This window comes from Cervus elaphus, chromosome 12 (assembly GCF_910594005.1).
Source record: "Cervus elaphus chromosome 12, mCerEla1.1, whole genome shotgun sequence".
In the NCBI taxonomy this organism is placed as follows: Eukaryota; Metazoa; Chordata; class Mammalia; order Artiodactyla; family Cervidae; genus Cervus; species Cervus elaphus.
Genome location: NC_057826.1, coordinates 24,025,499 through 24,046,243, shown reverse-complemented (window position 1 = coordinate 24,046,243; position 20,745 = coordinate 24,025,499). Strand labels below are relative to the sequence as shown.

Here is a 20,745-nt window from a genome sequence, read left to right as displayed (position 1 = left end):
CACTTCTGTCTGCCCAGTAGCTAATACAGTGCCTGGAACACAACAGGTATTTAATAAATAATTGTGGAACGTACAAAAACATAAAGGAATGAGTGCCGTGTATGTCTCCGGAGTCATAAATATTCACTCTGCATCCAAAACTTGAAAACATAAAGGACTGATTTTCTGCACTGACTGGGTTCTTAGAACTGGAATCCCATATATGAGTGTCCCCAGGTCTGCACTTTGTGACTGTCACTTAACCATCTCTCTGGCCCTGCAAAATGGCCTTTTTCAAATAAAGATTTGAAGGTCCTGTGGGGTGACCTCAATTTCAGCTCTCACTCTGCCAGTGTTCTCAGCTGCCTTATAATACAGTTTCTGGGGCTAGATATTAAAATGCAGCAAGAACTGTTTAGAGACTCTAAGTTGTATACAAAAAAAAAAAAAATCAAAAATAGAGCTGAGCAGTTAGAAATCAGTCAATACAGTGTCTGCTCTCATTATTGAGAGATGCTTAAGCTCATTATTCAGTTCTGGGAGAGAACAGGAGGCATGTAGTGAAATTCAATAGAGGCTTAATATATAGTTTCAAGTTAGCAAGAGATAGGGCAATATCAAAATGACCAATTTCAAGATAAGCTTTAACTGTCAATAATTAAAACTATTTAATCAAAACACTAGAAGAATATTTTTTGGTATGCTGCATATTAACATTTTTCAACCTATTAAACACAGGTCAAATGCCTCAACTAATACAGAAAGGCAACAGAAATTTCACCTCATTGATATAAACCACTAGGTTTCCATTTGGGGACTATTTCTAGAACAATTCAGATAAATCCACAACTACCAAAACACAGCTATGAGGATTAATTGTGTATATAAAAGCATTTTGCAACATTATGTCTTTTTTTCCCCTCAAAAAAGATATGAGGCATTTTTGTTTTTCTCAACCAGTTTGCATGTAACACACGATGAAATCACCTTCCATTTTTACCTGCCTTCCTATTAGAGGCAAGATTTTTCTCCTTTCCTTCTTAAACTAATGAGATTTTGAAAAAGCAATCTCATTCCATCAGAAGCCACCATATTTCAGAAATGAAGTGATTTATGGGTGGTAATTACATTACAAAAAGTTTATACATCATTTGGGCATTATTCAGGGGAAAAGATATAGCATGTTGCTGCTGTTATTAAACCCCAAAGACCCATTGATCAAGAATATAAAGATCAACCACTTGTTTTGTTAAGTAATTAACTTAACTCTTCCCCATAGCTCCCATTCAGGCTTGGAAGGATCCATTCCTCACTGGAATGAGAGTCCCCAGCAATGTATCGAAAAGGGCTGCTAAAAGGTGATGCCAATTAATTGCCAAAAGTAATTGTCATTTTGTAATCACATTATTACTAGTTTGCTGCCACTAGATCATTAAAGTGCCAATTATGCATCTCTGCTTTAATGTATTAATAAAAAAGCAATCATGCGTTTATTGCCTTTATAATTCCTGAGATAATTATACAGCCGACTGAAGGTGTATCTCTTCTGTGATCCAGCAAACTTAGCAACCACACAGGAGACTCCAATGGTTAGGAAATTAATATATCGGAACTGACTATTTTTAGAGCTAAAACCAAATATTCTCAGCTTCTTCATTCAAAGTGCAGTAGGCATAGTATGGAATGGAATTGTGAGGAAGTAAGAGCTTGCCTCTGTAAGATGGTCTAGACCCTCTTCATTCTTTGCCAGGGAGGAGTCAAATAGAAAGAAAACTGTTCAGGAACAAGAGAAAATGGTTTCCAGGGTGGTTTATACGTCACGAGTTCTAAAACAGACTTGTGGTCCAGGGGAGGACACCCTTCTCGGCTGTCCGATGAACCACCTTCATCTCGAGTCAGTCCCATACCCGCCCGAGGAGAAGTTAGGGGCTTCCCTGGTAGCTCAGCTGGTAAAGAATCTGCCTGCAATGCAGGAGACCCTGGTTCGATTCCTGTGACGGGAAGATCCCGTAGGATAAGCTACACTCCAGTATTCTTGGGCTTCCCTGCTGGTTCAGACAGTAAAGAATCCGCCTGCAATGCGGGAGACCTGGGTTCGATCCCTGGGTTGGGAAGATCCCCTGGAGGAGGGCATGGCAACCCACTCCAGTGTTCCTGCCTGGTGAATCCCCGTGGACAGGGGAACCTGGTGGGCTACAGCCCATGGGGTTGCAAAGAGTCGGACATGACTGAGGGACCAAGCACCGCACAGCACAGCAGGGAGAAGGAGTTGGAGGGGCTGAAGTGAAAGTCTGGAGACCTTTTCAAGTTTGGCTTCATTATTATTCTTGAAATTCTATGAATTCCCAGATCATACGTCTCCTCCTTAACATAGATATAAAATCCATTTTGCAGATAAAATGAAGTAAGTTAAGGAGTCTCTATTTTGGATTATCTGTTCTCTCTATCCTTAATATAAATGAGTTTCAATTCAATGGAAGTGCCCTTTCTTATCAAAAGAAAATGTTATGGCATTGCATGTTTTCTGTCCACTCTTCTCCATAATTGCCACATTTAAGACTGAAGTGGTCGTATTAAGTGCTCCCTGTAGCTACACATATGGCAGATGTATTCCCCAGGATATCTCGGTGGCCATTCTCTTCTCTCAGAAACAGTTCTGTAAAGGTTGCCTCTCCTGCTGCCACAGTCCCACTGATAGTACTTTATTCACTAATTCCTGACATTGTTCTAGTGCAGAGGTCAACAGACTACAGCCCAATGACCAGTCCAGTCCACCTTTTAGTTTTGTAAATGAAGCTTTATTGGAATACAGCCCAGGCGCATTGGTTTACATATTGTCTCTATCTACTTCACGCTACAACAGCAGAGCTGAGGAGTCGCCCCAGAGACTGCATGACCCTCAAAGCCTGAAATATTTGCTATCTGGCCCTTTACAGAAAAAGTTTGCCAATACCTATTCTAGTGAAACTTTTTTTCACCTATTACAGGATCTCCTTCCCCTCAAATGAAGACCTTTATTCTTACATTGCTTAATGTTTTTTCTTTTTTCTCTGGATAAATCTTTCTAAATTACAGCATCTTCTTTAACTTCTGAAATTTAAGTCTCTGTACCATTTCATTCACACACTCTCCCAAGTAAAAATATATCCCACAAGGATGCTCACAAAGGTGCTTGATAATGTCTCCTTTTGATCTGTAGCCAAATAAGGGATTGCCCTCTGAGCAGATCTAAAATTTCATTGATTCCATCAAGTAACAGACATCTGATGAAGCACTTTGTCATGTGCCAGCCACTGTTGCTAGATGCGAAGTTCTGTAAGACATAGTCTTTTTTTGTTATTCAGTCGCTCAGTCATGTCCAACTCTTTGCGACCCCATGGTCTGCAGCACGCCAGGCTTCCCTGTCCTTCACCATCTCCCAGAGCTTGCTCAAACTCATGTCTATTGAGTCAGTGATGCCATCCCAACCATCTCATCCTCTGTTGTCCCCTTCTCCCTTCTCCGCCTGCCTTCTATCTCTCCCAGCATCAGGGTCTTTCCCAATGAGTTGGCTCTTCACGTCAGGTAGCCTACATAGACATAGTCTCTTCCTACCTAGAAACTCACAGTCTAGCAGAGAAGACCTCATACACATCACATCATTGTTCTTGCAGCTGTTGTTTAACACTTTCTTAGTTACATGCCAAGAACTGTGTTAAGAACTTTAACATATATTAGCTCATTTAATTCTCATAACAATCCTACGAGGAAGATGCTAATATTATCCTCATTTTACAGATTAAAAAAAATTAATTATGAATAAGAGAAGGTAATATAAGATGGATTACAGCAAAGGTTTAGTAATTAGTAAGCGGCAGGGCTGGGATTTGAACCCAAGCAGTCAGGCTCCAGAGTCCAAACTCCTTTATCAGTATTAATTTTTACTTTCTCTGCCCAGGATCTGAGAGGAAAGACCCCGACATGGGGCACTCCTGAATTCCCCATCTCATAACACTCAAAAGATCTGAGTTATGCTGCTGTTGACTGAAACAAAGTGCATGTGAAAGCTGTGACTTTCAGTTTTATTTGAGAACCTTACTGAGGACTCTAGCTCTCAGCTCTGAGGAACTGCTTCAAAGAGAGAGGGGAGGAGCCAGGAAGTTTATATGAATTTTGGGGGGAGGGGGTGCTGAGAATTACATGTAATCAAGGATACATCTTGGTAAAAGATTACTGTTAATCACCAAAAACACAGATATTTCAAGTTAATGATTTTAGTGCTTATCTATATATGGGAAGATGCAAGAACCTGGCATCACTGAAATTCTTCCTGAGATATGCATTTTAACTGTCTAGGAGCTCATACATCCAAAACATGGAATGCTTCATCCTGTTTTTTTTTTTTTTTCTTTCTGAATCCCTTTCAGGATTGTCAGTGATACAGTAGCTAATGAACTGATCCTTGTAGAACTGGGTGGTGGGTACACTCTTTGTTCTATAACCTGCAGACTCACACCACTCCCCACCAGCCTGCTTATTTGGAGACGGGCACCTTCAGACTCCCAGTGCAAGGCCTGGCAATCTAGGGATATTCTGATTTCCCAGACAATGATTCTCTTATCAAACCAGAGCCTCTCCAAACAAAGAGCTGGATCTCATTCCTCTGGTAGTAGGAAGGGAAAGACTACTATCCACTAGCAAAACTGAGGGCAGCTACTTGTGACTTCTTGGGGAGAAACAAAATTTCCCATCCAGAGAGACAATCCTTTAGCTTAGGAAAAGCCTTGACTCAGATGCTCAGTCATGTCCAACTCTTTCCAACCCCATGGACTGTAGCCCACCAAGATCCTATGTTCATGGGATTCTCTAGGCAAGAATATTGGAGTGGGGTGCCATTTCCTCCTCCAGGAGATCTTCCCAACCCAGGGATCAAACACGTGTCTTCTTCGTTGGCAGGAGGATTCTTTACCAATGAGCCACTTGGGAAGCTCTATGCCTAGACACATTTTAATGGGGTGTTTTTTTTGGGGGGGGGTGGTTTTAGTTGATTTTAAAATGTTTCTGCTGTTATTGTAGCCATCTAAGTGAATGGGAGTGTGTGAGACAATGAGAATTTAACTGTTCTGCATAATGAAGTGAAGAAGATTTTGAGGGTATCCCAGAGAAAGAGGATAAGGGTCTTGAGATGATGAAAAATGGAAGAAATATGAGGGCAACCTAGAAAGAGAAGGAGGCTCAAGAAGATGCCTGGGTATCGGGGCCATTAGAAGAGAAAATTGGCCAGGGAGAAATCCTCATAGGGAGATGGTTAATGGTCTTTAGGACTATGATGCCTGAGAGCAAATTTAAAGTTGTTTGCTGTGCTGAAAGTACAAGTCACTCAGTTGCATATGACATTTTATGACCCCATGGACTATGCAGTCCATGGAATTCTCCAGGCCAGAATACTGGAGTGTCGGTAGCCTTTCCCTTCTCCAGGGGATCTTCTCAACCCAGGGATCAAACCCAGGTGTCCCTCATTGCAGGCGGATTCTTTACCTACTGAGCCAAAAGGGAAGCCCAAGAATACTGGCGAGGGTAGCCCATCCCTTCTCCAGCAGATATTCCTGACCCAGGAATCAAACCAGGGTCTCCTGCATTGCAGATGGATTCTTTACCAACTGAGCTATCAGGGAAGTTTGCTGTGCTAGGTGATCCTAAGAGAGGGCAACAGCTTCAGAGGAGACAGAGCAGTGATGGTGGAGGGGAGGATATTGGGAGCAAGACTGGTTATAAAAATAGCCTCCTGGGACTTTCCTGGTGGTCCAGTGGCTGCTGCTGCTGCTGCTAAGTCGTTTCAGTCATGTCCGACTCTGTGCGACCCCATAGACGGCAGCCCACCAGGCGCCTCTGTCCCTGGGATTCTCCAGGCAAGAATACTGGAGGGGGTTGCCATTTCCTTCTCCAGGTCCAGTGGCTAGGACTCCATGATCCCAATGCAGGGGGCTGGCATTTGATTCCTAGTCTGGAAACTAGACCCCACATGCTGCAACTAAGACCCAATGCAGCCAAATAAATAAATACTTTAAAACATTTTTTTAAAAGCCTCCTAATAAAAGACATGATCAAGATTGGAAAGAAAGAAGTTAATCTGTTTCTATTCACAGATGGCATGCTCTTAAACATGGAAAATCCTAAGGAATCCACAATAAAACTATCAGAACTAACAAAAAAATTCTACAAGGTTGCAAAACATAAGACCAATATATAAAAATCAATGCATTTCCATGCAGTAGCAATGAACAATCCAAAAATTAAATTAAAGAAATTATTCCATTTATAATAACATCAAAAGAAATAAAATACTTCAGAATAAATTTAACAAAAATGTACAAGATGTATAAACACATTACATTGTATGTAAACACATCATCACTGGAAAAAATTAAAGAAAATGTAAATGGAAAGACATTATATGTGCAGGGATGGGAAGACACTATTATTAAGATGACTATTTGCTCCAAATTAATCTACAGATTCAATGCAATACCTATAGAGCTTCATGCCTTGTTCACAGAAATTGACAAACTAATCCTAAAATTCATATAGAAATGCCAGGGACCCACAATAGCCAAAACAATTTTAAAAAAAACAATAAAGAAGACGGGACTAGAAATTCCTGACTTCGAAGCTTACTACAAATCTTCAGTAATCAAGACAGTATGCTGCTGACATAAGGATAGACATATAGAGCAAGAGAATAGAGTTAAGAGACCGGAAGTAATCTTATATGCCTACAGTCAATTGATTCTCAATAAGGGCAGAGAATTCAGCGGAGAAGGATAATCTTTTCAACAAATAGCACTACAACAAGCAACAGAATGAATTTGGAGCTTATCTCACACCATACACAAAAGTTAAATCAGAATGATGTGAAGACCCACATTTAATAGCTAAGACCATAAAACTCTTTGAGGGAAAGATTAAGGGCAGGAGGAGAAGGGGACGACAGAGGATGAGATGGTTGGATGGCATCACCGACTCGATGGACATGGGTTTGGGTGGATTCCAGGAGTTGATGATGGACAGGGAGGCCTGGCGTGCTGCAGTTCATGGGGTCGCAAAGAGTCCGACACGACTGAGTGACTGAACTGAACTGAAGAAAACATAGACATAAAAATACTTGTGATTTGAAGTAAAGCAATGATTTCTTAAACATGACACCAAATGAACAAGCGACAAAAGGAAAAATAGATACCTGGATTTCATGAAAATTTAAAACATTCATGTTTCAAATGATGGTATCAAGAAAGTGAAAGACAAGCCCACAAATTGGGAGAAAAATTTGACAAATCAGGTATCTAACAAGGTACTTGTATAGAGAATAAAGAAATCATAACTTGGTAATAAAATCCAATCCAATTGAGAAATGGTCAAACCATTTTGCTATTAATGTGTCTCCAAAGAAGATACACAAATGATCAAAATGCATAGAAAAAAATGCCCAGTATCATCAATTATTAGGGGAATGAAAATCAAAAGCACAATGATACATTTCTCATCTACTAGGGTAGCTATACTCCAAAAGATAAACAACAAGTGCAAGGGAGGATGTGGAAAAGTTGAAACCCTCATATGTTGCTGGTGGAAATATAAAATTATGCAGCCACTTTGGAAAACAAAGTAAGTAAGACAGTAAGACAGTTCCTCAAAAAGTTAAACACAGAGTACAATATGATCTTGCAATTTTACTCCTAGATAGATATCCAAGAGAACTGAAAACATGCATCTACACCAAACATGTATATTGAATGTTCATAGCATTATGAACATATTTGGCCAAAAAGTAGAAATAACTCAAATGTCAACCAGCTACTGAATGGATAAGAAAATGTGGTATATCCAAACAATGCAATATTACTCATCAATGAGGAAGAATGAAGTACTGATACATGTTACAGTATGGATGAACCTTAAATATATTAAAGAAGCCAGACGCAAAAGGCCAAATACTGCATGATTCCATTTACGTGAAATGTCCAGAATAGGCAAACCTATAGAAACAGAAAGTAGAATGGTGATTGCCAGGAGTTGGGGAAAGGGAATTAAAGAGAGAGGCTGCTGATGGATATCAAGTTTCTTTTTGGAATGATGAAATGTTCTGGAATTAGATGGTAGTGATGGATGTACAACTTTGAAATATACGAAAACTCACTAATTGGTACAACTTTATGTGCATGCTGAGTCGCTTCAGTCATGTCCGACTCTGTGACCTTATGGACGGTCACCCACCAGGCTCCTCTGTCCGTGAGAGTCTCCACACAGGAGTACTGGAGGGGGTTACCATTTCTCCAGGGAATCTTCCTGACCCAGGGATCAAATTCATATCTCCTGCAGCTCCTACATTGGCAGGCGGGTTCTTCACCATATATAATATATGAATTATATATCCATTTAATAATATTCTTTAAAGCCTCCTTTTCACCAGATACAATCAAAAGATGGTGACCCTGCTGAAAAGGGAGGAAAACAGTTGGTAGGAGAGGAAATCACCTCACTCCTAGAGAAAGACCCTAAAAAAGAGGGCTCTTCTCTCTAATTCAAAAGAATTAAAGGTGGCTTCTAAGGCATTCACACTTGAAGTACTGCACCAAATAGCAATTTCACCTAGAAAGTGGTTTCAGACAGTTTTGATAGAAAAGAAAGGGAAAAGAGCCTTCCAAAATGACGTGTTGGTGGGGATGTTTTTGACTTTTCAGAGTTGCAGGAGTTCAAAGGAGATGTGTGTAGAATTCTCTGGCTGCAGAAAAGCCTTTGATCTCGTAAGACTAGGAATGTTCTCATAAGGGCAGGCTGAGAGTGTACTTGGGACCTGAAAGCCAACCCCCACTCGGAGTCACCCACAGCAAAGTGGCTGGGAACACAGCCCCGGGCAGACCCAAAGTCTGGGAAGAGGAATCCCTGGGCAAGGCTGCCTCTCCCACCCTCAGCCCACTGCCCTCTGTGGACATGTGTAGGGGCTTGGGGTCGGTTCATGATGCTGCAAAAGACTCAGGTCCGTCGTTGAGACTGTGGCAGAACCCATTTCTCTGACCTCTGAAGTGGTTCATCTGTAACTTGAACAAATGAGGGAAAATGAGTGCTCCTTCCAGTTCAGTCCCTCAGCTCCCCAGTTTACAGTTCTCTTCTCACTAGAACTTATTTTCCAGAATGCTTTGTTAAGGTTTACAATTCAGGGAACACAAAGTGAAGTAAAATGCATCTTCCCCGGTCTTCGTGTCAACACCAAGGACAGGCAACCTGACCCCTCCCTTGCTCACGCTTCCAATAAAGAAAATAAAACCCCCACTGAGATGGGCTTTGCCCTCACAGGGAAGAACTGCATACAAGACGACTTCATGGCAGAGAAAAAGAATAAAGAACAAGCAAGCAGTCAGACTTGGCTGGAAGCAGGGCTCCCCCTGCTTAAGAATATTTCCCATATACTTTCTACCAGGCACAAATTCACTTTTCCACAGGTATTGAACGAGGGTCATGACTCCTGGCTACCCTCACCTCTGTATCATTTGTTTTCATCTGATCACCCACTGACCGAACAGTCTCTAGGCTTGGGGCTGGGAAGGCAGAAAGTGAAGAAAAATAGACTACTTCGGAAGAAATAAGCACCTGCTCAGGTCAAAATGTGCTACTAACCTTATGGGGCCAATTAGGACTCAACAGGGCTTCATTCTTGTTCTTCCTGAAGAAAGGAGGCGTTGAAGGGGGAGGGCAGTGGGGTGGGGCTAGAAGATCATGACATCCTCAGAAGACCTGGGAAACATCTTGTGGGAACCCCCACCAATACACACACACACACCCCCACACACCCATACCGTATTCCTACACTCCGCCCAGGCTGGAGGCCTCTTTCTCACACAAGAAAAACTAAGAGTTAGCTAGATCAAGGGCACAACACCAGAAGAGCAGGCTCTGAAAATTGAGCCGTAGGAAAGAGGTATTGTTGCCAGTGAATCTGAGGCTCTTTCCTCATAGCAAAAAAAAATTCAGAAATGAAGCAGAGAGGTTAAGAAAGTAAAGTGAAAGTTTATTTAAGCAAGGATACACACTCAGAGGGCTTCCCTGGTAGCTCAGCTGGTGAAGAATAAGCGGAGCATAGCAGCACGCTCTCAGAGGGAGAGCAGGCAGACAGGTGAAGAGCTGCTGCTGCCCTGGGCTTCTTTGGCAAGCCGGTTATGTTCAGTCAGTCTTTGCAACCCCACGGACTGTAGCCTACGAGGCTCCTCCATCCATGTGATTCTCCAGGCAAGAATACTGGAGTGGGTAGCCATGCTCTCCTCCAGGGGATTTTCCCAACCGAGGGATCAAACCCAGGTCTCCAGCACTGCAGGTGGCTTCTGTATTGTCTGAGTCACCAGGAAGCCCAATACTGGAGTGGGTAGCCTATCCCTTCTCCAGGGGAACTTCCCCACCCAGGAATCAAACTGGGGTCTCCTGCATCATAGGTGGATTCTTTCCCAGCTGAGCTACCAGGGAAGCCCTAAACTGGTTAGGGGGTGGCATACAAATGAAGGGGCGGAATATTCACTGGAGGAGGAGGAGAAGGGAACGACAGAGGATTAGATGGTTGGATGGTATCGCTGACTCGATGGATGTGGGTTTGAGCAAGCTCTGGGAGCTGGTGATGGACAGGGAGGCCTGGGGCGCTGTAATCCATGGGGTTGCAGAGAGTCAGACACGACTGAGTAACTAAACAGAACTCCCTGATTTTCATCCCAGATACATTTTCCCGAGAGGAGGAGGGATTCTTGTCCCTTTTTCATTTACATCAGAAGTGTCAGGGCATCGGTGCAGGAGGGGCAGGATGAGTACTTCTTATCTGTAAAGTTAATCTTATAATGAGAGCACAGTGAGCAAACGCTTACATTCGGATGCAGGAGATCCCTGCCTTTCCTGCCCTTGCTTTGTCTGCTACTCTGACCCTTATTACCCAAAATGTGTTGTTTGCTGTCAGTCTGAAGCTTTCTGCCCTCCTCCGTCTGCCTGTGGAACCCTGCTGTTAACAAGACGAGTGATTTCCTGCCACCTGGCCCCTGCCCCCATTTCTCTGTTCCTACCTAGCTACCTGCCTGCTCTAACAGGATCACCTACTCCTGACTCTTCACCCGGGCAACAACACTCACCAGAGAAAGCGGGCAACAGAGTCTCTTATCTGAAGTTCTGTCCTAGAAGTAGCAGTGTCTGTGTCTCCAGCTTTCTCCTTCTCAGAGGACCCCCCTCCCACTCCACTGTTAGGGAACTGTTGACAGAAACCACCTGCCTCCACCGGGAGGTCCCAATCAGGAACCTGGAATTGCTGACAGTTCAGTTCAGTTCAGTCACTCAGTCGTGTCCAACTCTTTGCAACCCCATGGACTGCAGCCGCCAGGCCTCCCTGTCCATCACCAACTCCCGGAGTTTACCCAAACTCTTGTCCATTGAGTCAGTGATGCCATCCAACCATCTCATCCTCTGTCATCCCCAAGCTGCCACCAAACCCAACCAGAAGAATGCAGGAGGGGTCAAAAGGAAGGAGCCTCCAAGACATCCTTTCAGCCTCCCAGAAAGGCTCGCGCTGGAAACCATCTGAACTGAGAGATGCGCATGCCACCAAGAAGGGCGCCTGGGTGGGATAAAACCTGAGCATGAGCAAGATGACGGGCCAGAGACAAGGCAGAGGGCAAACCCCTCCACCGGAGAACCTGAAGCCGTGACACGGGAAGCAGAGCAGTTCTCCTGGCTCCCTTACCCCGAGACTCTCCTCTCAAGAGCCCTTTCACAAAAGGTCTTTTGCTTGGTTAGCATATGAGTCTCGACAAGAGCCCACTCTTGGGCCCTGGAAGGGGGTCTCCCCAACCCAAAGCACCACTAGCATATGACAAAGAGAGAAGGGGGTCAAATGCCTAGGTTCCAGCTCCTTCTATCAGGGCACTTACAGAACCACCTGCTGTTAACGTAACAGGTTTCTAGCTCCAGTTCTGAAATACTAATAGAATAGCCTGAAGTCCTTCTAACAAGAAGAACCTGTTGGAAGAACTAATAGTTCAGTTCTTCTAACAAGCAAATGACCTTGGGAAATTACCTTCTCAAAAACATCTAAGAGGAGTTGTCAGGGAAACATATGGATGTATGGGTTTGGAGCCAAGGGAACTAAACCAAAGATATGAACTTGAAAGTCAGCTGTTGTTGGAAGCAATTGAAGCTAGGGCTTAGGTGAGATTGCCCAAAGGGAACAGAATGATTAGAGAGCTCAGGACTGTCAGGGGAAATTGTCAAGACCTCATAAATGGGCCGCAGAGATCACTCACTCTGGGCATTGTCCAGTAGACCTTCTGTGGATCATCTGATTCTATAGAGCTATGCCCCTTTGATGGTCTTCCCATTGGCCAGGCTGTTTTACAACTTTCTAGGAATAGAGGGTTAACTTTTAAAAAAAAGAAAGAAAGAAAGAAACTTACATTAATGCAAATGATCATTGTCCATAGCATGGTGAATAAATTCTGTCCCAATAGATACAATTAATTTTTACCCTATAAAAAAATGCCCTCAAGAATTACATTTTACTGTTGTTCAGTTCAGTTTAGTTGCTCAGTCGTGTCCGACTCTTTGCAGCCTCATAGACTACAGCCCGCCAGACTTCCCTGTCCATCACCAACACCCGGAGCCTACTCAAATTCATGTCCATCACATCAGTGATGCCATCCAACAATTTCATCCTCTGTCGTCCCCTTCTGCTCCCGCCTCCAATTCTTCCCAGCATCAGGATCTTTGCCAATGAGTCGGTTCTTCGCATCAGGTGGCCAAAGTTTTGGAGTTTCAGCTTCAGCATCAGTCCTTCCAAAGAATATTCAGGACTGATCTCCTTTAGGATGGACTGATTGGATCTCCTTACAGTCCAAGGGGCTCTCAAGAGTCTTCTCCAACACCACGGTTCAAAAGCACCCATTCTTCGGCACTCAGCTTTCTTTATAGTGCAACTCTCACATTTACTGTTGTATATTAACCATTTTGCATCTACTAGCAAAGTCGTTTCAGCATTCCTGAGCATGTGCATGCGTGTGCGTGTGTGTGGGTGTGTCAGTCACTCAGTCGTGTCCAACTCTTTGTGACCCCAAGGACTGTAGCCCTCCAGACTCCTCTGTCCCTGGAATTCTCCAGGCAAGACCACTGGAGTGGGTTGCCATTTCTTTCTCCAGGGGGATCTTCTCAACCCAGGGGTTGAACACATGTCTCCTGCATTGCACGTGGGCTTTTCACTGTGTGAGCCACGAGAGAAGCCCATTCCTGAGTATATATGACTCTTTTTCAAATTCTCCCTGAATCTAACACCTTCTGGTTTCTTCATTAATCAACGGGTTACATAAAATCTTTGATGTGTTCCTTTTTGACTCTTGATTTTACTTTTTTGAAAATGCTTCTGCAGGACCAAACCCTTGAGGGAGACCAGCAGATGGTCAAGGAGCATGATCTTACAAAGGAGGGAAGGGAAAAGCAGCCAGTGAATCGGGGGAAAGAAACAAGAGGATCTGGGCACAAAAGTCAAGGTAAGACAAGTGTTTTGAAAACAGGGAGTGAGCAATTGAATCCAAGGGGCAATTTAATTAATTTTCATCTGACTTGACCACACTTGCCTGCAGCTCACAGCCCTCCCGCTGCTGTTCTGTACCAACCTCCCACCAGATGTGAGGAAACCTTTTCTAAACCATTGAAAGTACAAGATGTCTTGTTACTCCCTTCTCCTGGGATGACAGGCCTACTCGTCTGACATTTACATAACCAAGGGAAACTACTCAAGCATCCTTTGCAGAACAAGGAACGTGTACTTCAAGGTGATTTTCTGTTTCCAACTTGACTGAATCAGGTGGAGCTATTAAAAAAGAAAAGGAAAAGCCATCATATTTAATCTGTCAGTGAGTCTCTTTAAATAGCATATACATTTAACTGCTACTCTAACATCCTTAGAGGTTGTCCCACCACCTTAATATCATTGGAAGACAATCAGTAGGCAAATTTGCTCATTCCCTTCATTTCCAACTCACAGATGGGAAAACTGGAAAGAATTTTGCAGCTGTGTCTGAACATGTGTAAATTACTCATCCCTTCAACCTTGTTCTTACTTCTTATGTGAATTTGGAATCTTAATAGGCCCAAGTTTCCCCTTTTGTCCATGCTCTGACCTTTAGATAGACTGCATATATCATAGGAGCAACCTTCCCCTATCATTTTCCAACTCATACAACCTGTAGAAAGCAGGAGCAGGTTGTGATAAAAATCACTGAAATCCAACCAATAGGTTTGGTGTTTTGTTTTTTGTTTTTAAGCAAACCCTTCCAGATGTTCTCTAACCTTTAAAAAGCAAAAGCCACAGGGAACGCTCAAAAAAGATGCTCTCATTTTTTTTCATCCCCATTTGTCCAGGTTGAAGGGAAATCCCTCAGCCGCCAGCAGGCATCATTGCTTTTCCTGTGTCGAGCACCCAATAGACAGATCAGCCTCCTGAACTGGGTGTGCTCCCTCCCCACCTGCTATCATCTTCCCAGGTGCACCCACAAATGGCACTTTAGCTAAAAAGCCTGAAGTTTGTCTGCTCATCAGAAGGGCGCTTTAAGAAATTACCCATTTGTCTAGAACTGGAGGCGGCTGCAGTCACTGGCGTCCCAGATGGTCCCACTTTTCAGCATTATGGATTCTAGGGAAGGAAACTGACAGCACAGAACAGCTCCCTCTCCAGCATCCAGCTTCTCACCTGCTTCCTAACGGCAAAGATGCGCTGGTGGTCATTGTCAAGCTTTAACATTCTTATTATTACAGAATAACCACAGCCCAAATTCAGGTGGTGCTTGTGAGTATGTGCTTGTAGCCTCTGGTAAATTCCGATAGTTGCCATTCTTAAACTCAATAACATGATGGGTAATTCTACTGAGTAGCCACTAGATGGCAGGCTTCACCCTTCAAAAGATCAATGCTTCAGGTCTTTGCTGCCTGCAGGGTTGGGGAACAATGAAATGACAAGCTGTGGGCAGAGGCATCTCTTCCTTTTATGAATACTCCCAGGCAGTTTGAGCAGCTCTCACTTCACTTTGGGAAGCTGATCTGTTTGGGTATTCATTTGGTTTAAGAAGAATAATTCCCTAATCTCTTGTCTGGTGACATGTTTTTTACATTTTAGCTTTTGCCTTTATGGGAAAAAAAGATGTCTACCCAGAAGATTCATGACAAGGGGATGTATATACAGGCAGGATAATCACCTGCATGTTAACAGAGAAATGTTGTTTTCCAGGGGTTCCAGAGAATATAGAGTTTACCCACTGGCAAAATAAATGTGGTTATATATTACAGGAACACAAACACTAACCAGGAAAAAAAAAAAAATCATGTTAACAATACTGTTTCAAGTTTCAACCATGATTATAATAATGTTCACCATCAACCCTGCTTTTTCTTTCTGACTTCAAACAACTGTCACCTACTCAAAGATGAGAAAATAAAGGTTCAAGAACCTTTAGTTGAAGGTGTCCAAGTCACATCTTCAAAAAGCAGGAAACAAAAATCTCATCCAACTTGTTCAGAAAGAGGGAATTGTGTACTTGTTCCCATGAGAAATCTACCAGATGGGGAGGGGGCTGCTGTGGAGGGGAGGCAGGAATATATGAGGACAAGGATCTACACTGGGGACAGTGGTTACACAAACAAATAATCTAGGTTCTCCTGAACAAAATGAGGAGGTAATTTAGTTGCAGCTGGATCAAGAAGATTTCAGAGCAATAAGAATCAGGTAAGGCAATGGAGAGAGTTAATAAAGGACAATTTAGACTCACAATAAAGATATAATTTCCTTAGGGCCTTCCAAATAACAATAACTTCCAGAAGGTCATTAGCATAGACTCTTGGAGATTGCTTCAGCTCATCCTGTTCATAAAGACACACACGTGGGTCCACGCACAAGAGCCAGTAATTAGATTCTGCCACTCCCTGTCCCGAGCGGTTCTGGACTGTGACCATTAACCCTCTGCTCCAGACACAGGAGAAGTGATCTGGGAATGCAGTGTACACAGGCCATGGTTCATCACGACAGCAGCAATTACCCTCCCTCCCAGTATGTGTCCGCCTCAAGGGGGCCCAGGGTACTTGGCGCATTAAAGAGCGTTTATAAACCGTAGGTTAGAAGAGCTCAGGGGAAGATGAACCATGTAATGAGTGATGGTTATTAATGAACATTATTATCCTTGTCCTGACCCAAGAACTATTCCTCAGAGAATGTTTACTTAGTATGCAGAGCTGAGTCAAACACCAAGCACTCTGAAACTCTGCTATTAATCCATGGGTTTTACAGAGATAAGAAATTGCACCAGAAAGTGAAGTTCTCTTCTTAAAAATGAATATAGATATAAATGAAAATTTTTAGAGTGCCCATGTTCCACCAGAAGAGAAGCAGATCGATTGTCTGTGTGGTGAATCGCAGAATGGAGGGTGTTCGGGCAGGTTTAACATGAATAAGATATTGATTACCCCTTGTTACTTGGTTCAACTTTATTCCTTTTGGATTGCCGAAGCCCTCTGTGACAGCACCAGCTATGGTCTGGAGGGCAGTTGGGATCTGTATTCTCTGGTCCTTTATTTATTCGCTCAAGTTTTGTGCTGGCAATACCTGAGTGAAAGAGAGGTACAATTAAGCCAACAAGTATGCCTGAGACTTTTCAGACTGAAAAAAGAGTGAACGGGTTAATTATTGAGAAAAGGGACAGGTAGGCTATTCGCAGAACAGTTCATGCTATTTTGGAAGGGGTGGTTTGTTTATTTTTTACTTGTCAAAATTTTATTCTGTTAATATGTCATATACAAAAAGACATGGAGGAAAAAGTAACCTCCTCTCTCACATACCTGCTCTTCTCTCCCAATTCATGTCTCTTTTGGGTATTGCTCTTAACACTGTGTCCATCCAGGGTTTTCTATGCATTTGTATCCCTATACATGTATATAGTTTTTTGTTTTCACAAAAATGGAGCCATACCACACATGTTGTTCTAGACACAGCATGTTGTTCAAGACACAGCATGTCTTGAAATTCTTTTTGTTTCAGGGTAAAGAGAGATCCCTGGCACTTTTTAATGGCTGCATAGTATTCCATAATGCGAAAAATCTTCACTTATTTAACCTTCTTCCCATTGTTGATAGCATTTCAGAATGTTTCCAGTTTTTACTGCAATGATACCACAGAGCTCAGACACCTTGGCCTCACAGAAGGTCCCCTGACACATGGGTGGTCAAAGGAGAGGCAAAGTGGAGGTATGACAGGTCTGGGATGGCAGAGGAGTGTCCTGGGATCACCATCTCCAGCCCTGATAGATTGTGACCTCAGATATAGGTTCAGGACAACATCCAAAGTGTTCCGTTACTTGAACCCATCCTGCCCCTACATCACTAAAGACAGGTGCAGGTGAGGCTGACCCTAGCCAAACCTCACATTTAAGATGAGGGTATTAAAGTTGAGTAAATGGGTTGGATCCAGTGACCCAATACAGGGGAGGCGTGGGGAATAGACACTTCAGCAACAGACACAGAACATTTTACAGCCAATGTAACGAAGGGAAAAACAGACATGGCAGAATCCTGAGAGGACAGACGCCTCCATGTAGGGCCATGGCCTGGTGAGAAAGACAGGAGGGAAAAGAAGGAGAGGAAAATAGGAATTACTAGAGTATTTATTCAAAAGAGCCTAATTCACCTGCAGACTCCCAAGTTTGCTTTGAATTGGCAAGATCAAGTTTATCACCATCTCTGAAAAAGAAGATTTGAGTGTTGTATTGGTTTGCTAGGGCTGCCGTAACAAAGCACCATAAACAGGGTAGCTTAAATGGCAGAAATATCCTCATTCACAATTCTCTCAATTCTAGAGGCAAGAAGTCCAGGATCAAAATGATTCCTTCCTTCTGAGGTCCAAGAAAGAAATTGTTCCACGCTGCTGCCCTAGCTTCTGTTGGTTTCTGGCAATCTTTAGCATCCCTTAGCTTTAGAAGCATCACTTTGATCTCTGCCTTCATTGTCACGTGGTGTTTTCCCTGGCTTCATGTCAGGAACCTCCCAAACTATTCCACTTGCATCAAGAAAACTAATGAAGATGTCTGTCCTTGAAGATGTTTGACCTGTAGCCTAGAATACATTTCACACTAGACCATCTCTAAGTTTAGCAGAATTCACAAACAGTCCCCTGAAAATCCACTGCCTCACCTCTACAGGGATGTGACCCCAGAGGCTCCAAAAGGAAGTTCCTCAAGAAAGACCCCACTGGTCAGCAAGTCCACCAGAAAATTCAGCCCTAGGGGGCAACACATTAAGTTACCATGTTTTGGATCTCACCCTGAAAAAGGACCAGAGGAGACCCGAAGACCAGCCAAGGGGGCCTCTCAAGTGGTCTGGGCAGAACAGAGATGCCTGAGAGCAGGGAACAGGACTGCAGCCAGAAAGTTTGGGTGAAGGATCCATTTGACATGCAGCCTTCCTAGGACTCTTCTTCCCTATTCATGTTCCATTCATCCCAGGGAAAGCCATAGAATGGCCTCAGGAGGTGGGTCCAGGCAGCCACTCCAAGGGGCATGGTGCCCATGCCAGCATTTCGAATGGGCAAGTAGAAAGCAGGCAGGATCCACCCCAAACTCAGAGAAAGAAGAAACTTGTCAGAAGCCAGTTCACTTTCCAGTAGTCAATATCTGAAATGAAGTCAGCAGCTTGGCAGCAGCTGGCATGTCATGGAGTTTCTGAAGGACTGTAGTACCTGCCACTCTATCCTGACAGTTTCTATATGACCTTGTCCAGTTAAGGAATCGGTTTTGGAGCTTTGTGCAAAGCTGTCATTTTCCTGTATGTCTCAGAGGTTGACAGTTCTTAGAGGGAGTGTTGTCAGCACAAGTGGTTGAGCTGTTGGAGGCTGCCGCAGTACATTCTACCCAAGAGTGGAGCTTAGACAGCCTCTGGTGAGAAAGGCAACAAAAAACCCAGACAAACCACCGGGACTTGGGGAGGGGCTCACACCTACCTGCGAGATGGGGTTTTCTTCAAAAAGCACAAATTGTGTATCATGTGCCTCACACAGCCTGGGAGGGCTAGAAAAGCAGCCTCAAAGGATGGCCAACGGAGTGTGGGAAACAAACACCCAGCTCCCTCACTCCAACTGGGAGGACTCCAGAACTTTTGTTCACTGGTGGTAGAGTTCCTCAGGGGTGTAATCTCTGGTGCCCAAGTGGGTGCTTGATAACACCTCTTCGCTGACTGCCTCCCTTCCCTGTCTCACTTTCCTCTTCCTCCACTGATGTTTCCTAGATTCACTTCCTGAATAAACCTGTGGCCCCCAAATCCTTGTCTCAGTGAAGACCCAACCTAGGACAACCACCGGCAGAAGTGGATTGTTCCTGATTCACCAAGATGTAATCCCAGATCTCAACATGGATTTGCTGAGAAACTTACCCTGTGTTCGGCGCTGGGTGGGCTAGGTAAACAACCTAAGCAGAAGACAGCCTCCAGGACAACAGGTAAGAACCACAGTTGGAGGTACAGAGAGAAGTCATTTCACTGAGGAAGAATAAAATGGATGTAGAGGAGCCATTTTCTCCTCCTCGTTCTGAACCAGATCTTAGAATAAGGATTTATGCCTTCTCTCTTCCCCATCTTCTCTGTTCCCTTTATGTCCCATCTGCCGATACAGGGAGATGTCCTAGCATCTGAATAGCTGTCATCGGCTCCATTAAGATAGGGAAGACTATTCTCTTTGGATGGGAATAAGGCGGGTGCTCTGAGCCCTTTTGGACTCCTATGCCTAGTCCTCAACTGGTCCAGGATCCAGGCAGCAGATGACATGAATAGCTGGCACCTTCAAGTACCAACAGGCACAGACACGCCACTTTTATGATCAAACAGTGGGAAGAAAACCGTTTCACTTACTGTGTTGGCAGAAGGAGTGTTTCACTGTTTCATTTCGTGGGCAGAAGGTCAGATGGTCGACCCAGGAACAAATTAGCAGCAGCAGGTGGCAGGCGTCGCATAGCCAACTCCAGCTGCAAACATCTGGCTTCTCTCCTCTCATCTAATGAAGAGGACTTCTCCTCACCCCCTCAAATCGGCTCCTCGAGAAAGCAGGTCTACCTGATGGGAGCACAGAAAAGAGAACTGCAGTGTGTCCTTAGGACACTTCATCTCTCAGGGCTGCGGGGAACCCTCCCATCTCTTCCTCTGCCTTCTCGCTCAGTTCCTAGTTGAAAGGTCTCCACGAACACATGTGTTTTCCTCTGCCAAGTCTCTGCATGCTCACTGACCGTGTGCTGCAGCCAGATCCTGACGTTCCCACAGCAAAGCCATCTCTAGCGGCACAGGTAATCCTAACACCCTTCCAGCTTTAGGACTCTGTGATTCTGCGTGCCTAGAATCCCTCATACATAGAACTTCTTAGCACTTCAATTCCCCTAGCCTGGGAGTCACTGCCCAACCCCCACCTGGCAGATAATTAACTATACATAACTCCCTGAAACTCTACCACAGGGCATGACCCTCAGGGCTCCAGGGAAGACCCGGGGGCCAGCAGGATAAGTTGGTATGCGGTGCACTGTGCACTGCGGAGGACCAAGAGCCCTGTACTATATTACCCAGGCCTGGAACAGAGACAGAAGTAGAGAGGGGCAAGCCATGACCTCAGGTAGACTCCACTCCCTCTGGACTATAAGAAACTCATTTCTAGGGGACTTCCCTGGCAGTCCAGTGGTTACGACTTCACCTTCCAAAGCA

At 44.0% G+C, this 20,745-nt stretch overlaps 1 long non-coding RNA gene across 1 annotated transcript in view; it reads right to left on the bottom strand.

The window, feature by feature from the left end:
• The window catches only part of LOC122705367, a 47,319-nt gene extending 26,937 nt beyond the window's left edge, over positions 1-20,382 (bottom strand). Inside the window, exons 1-4 of the long non-coding RNA XR_006344086.1 lie at positions 20,280-20,382; positions 19,909-20,109; positions 16,483-16,621; positions 13,764-13,840 (exon numbers count right to left, since the gene is read on the bottom strand). This is a non-coding gene — a long non-coding RNA (uncharacterized LOC122705367). The remainder of the gene's footprint in view (positions 1-13,763; positions 13,841-16,482; positions 16,622-19,908; positions 20,110-20,279) is intronic.
• Positions 20,383-20,745: the final 363 nt, after the last annotated feature.